We start from the raw sequence: 389 nt of genomic DNA on the forward strand, positions 1-389 counted from the left end.
GATTGGCTGATTAGCAATTTGTGTTACCAAGCAATTGAACAGGTGTACCTAATAAAGTGGCCGGTGAGTGTATATATATATATATATATATGGGAAGAAAATTTCCAAATATGAATATTACAAGTTATTATTATTATTATTATTTTTTACATTGGATAAATATATACATACATTACATACAACATATATACATGCATACATTCATATATACACACACACACACACAAATATTGATATTGAAGCAGCAGATCTAGTATGTGTGGAGTGCAGCGCAGTGCACTGGAGTTGCTTTAAGGTGAGTGTGTGACGTCACGAGTGTGTGAGTCACTGATGCCGCTGTGATTGATGTGTGTGTGTGTGTGTGTGTGTGTCTGTGTGTGTGTGTGTGT

The sequence above is a fragment of the Sinocyclocheilus rhinocerous genome, unplaced genomic scaffold (genome assembly GCF_001515625.1).
Source record: "Sinocyclocheilus rhinocerous isolate Xijiao unplaced genomic scaffold, SAMN03320098_v1.1 scaffold1093, whole genome shotgun sequence".
Taxonomy (NCBI): domain Eukaryota; kingdom Metazoa; phylum Chordata; class Actinopteri; order Cypriniformes; family Cyprinidae; genus Sinocyclocheilus; species Sinocyclocheilus rhinocerous.